Source organism: Tenrec ecaudatus, chromosome X (assembly GCF_050624435.1).
Source record: "Tenrec ecaudatus isolate mTenEca1 chromosome X, mTenEca1.hap1, whole genome shotgun sequence".
NCBI lineage: Eukaryota > Metazoa > Chordata > Mammalia > Afrosoricida > Tenrecidae > Tenrec > Tenrec ecaudatus.
Genome location: NC_134548.1, coordinates 148,308,293 through 148,310,059, shown reverse-complemented (window position 1 = coordinate 148,310,059; position 1,767 = coordinate 148,308,293). Strand labels below are relative to the sequence as shown.

The 1,767-nt window shown below is 40.2% G+C and overlaps 1 pseudogene; it reads right to left on the bottom strand.

Moving 5' to 3' along the window:
* Window positions 1-275: 275 nt before the first annotated feature.
* On the bottom strand, window positions 276-924 carry LOC142433779 (general transcription factor 3C polypeptide 6 pseudogene; annotated as a pseudogene).
* Window positions 925-1,767: the final 843 nt, after the last annotated feature.

The following is a 1,767-nucleotide window of genomic DNA, read 5'->3' as shown; positions in this document are numbered from 1 at the left end:
TTTATGGTAATTTATGGTATTTGTAATTGAAAACTGATATACTTACCTTAGTAAAACAACCGAATTTAAAGGATTCATCAGAGATGAGTCTAGGATTAATTTAGCCAGTTTGGAGTTTGGTTTTTAATTCAATTCATGCTTGGTCTTGGAATGACTGTTATATTAGGTTTTGCTGTCATTAGAAAGCCAACGAAAAGAATAAAATAGATGAACAAATGGAACCTACAGTTGTAAAAACTACCAAGTTCAAGATAAGCGGTATTAGGAGGAACATTTCATCGAGGAGTGGCTTCCAACGCACCATCTTGAGAATCCATAAAAACAAAACCTTCTGTATCAAAAGAAGGCATCTCGATAAGAGGACTCGAATCCTCTATATCTAAGTGCAGTGGTTTCTCCTGTTCGTAACTCAGATCTGAATTATCTTTCATTTGAATATCTTGCTCCTTCAACTCTAGAGATTTGTGTGGAGCTGAAGCAACCATGTCTTTGTCTTCATGTAGAAAGCTACAAATCATGCTGGGTCTATTGGAGGAATCACCATCACTGATACGCAGCCATTCCACACCACCCTATATTTTCTTCTCCTTCCTTTTTTTCTGTCAGAAGAGTTCTTGTCATGTTGAGCTTCTTCATTGTATGGCATTTGTATTTTAACATTGTTTTATTATTGCCATCGCCATCCACATGTTCCTCCCCATCTTCTTCAAATATAACACAGGTCCCAAGTGTGTCTTCATACTCCCCAGAAAAGACATAATTGTCCACCTGCATGATAGGCTTCTCAGTGTCAATCCCCAAAATCTTGCATTTATTTTCACATTTTGAGAGAAAGTCTGAATCAATAATTCCTGACAATTCCACCAAAACCAACTGCGCTTCCTCTTCCCACTCCTCGTAGCCCCAACTCTCCTTAGTCGCCATAATCGGAGGTGCGACCCCTGTTGGGTGTTTTTTTGTTTTGTCGTTGGCTTGTTGTTTTCTTTTGTTGCTTGGTTTTGCTCTGTCTTGTTTTTGTGCATATTATTATCCCTGCAGATCTGTCTAAATAAGATAGGCTGGATGAACAATCTGGGGGAGAAAACAACGGGAGCAACAGTTCTGGGGGGGACCTTGGGGACGGAGAGGTTGGGGGAAAGGAAGTGGTGTTAACAAACCCAGGGACAAGAGAACAACAAGTGATCCAAATCGGTGGTGAGGAGGGTGTAGGAGGCCTAGTGGGGCTTAATCAAAGGTACTATAACTGAGAGAAATTACTGAAACCCAAATGAAGGCTGAGCATGATAGTGGGACAACAGGAAAGTAAAATGAAATAGAGTAAAGAGCTAGGCGGCTAAGGGAATTTATAAAGGTCTAAATACAGGCAAGTACATATGTAAATATATTCATGTGTGAAGATGGGGAAATAGATTTATGTGCATATATTTATAGGTTTAGTGTTAAGGTAGCAGGTGGACATTGGGCCTCCACTCAAGTACTCCCTCAATGCAGAATACTTTGTCCTATTAAACTGGCATTCCATGATATTCACCTTCCTGACACAATTGCTGAAGACAAAGCGGGTGCGTAAGCAAATGTGAAGAAAGCTGATGGAGTCCGGCTATCAAAAGATATAGCATCTAGGGTCTTAAAGACTTGAAGGTAAAAAGCGGATATATAGCTCCGAAGCAACAAAGCCCACATAGAAGAATCACACCTACCTGTGTGATCATGAGGCGCCAAAGGGGATCAGTTATCAGGTAGCAAAGAATGAGAAATCATATCATT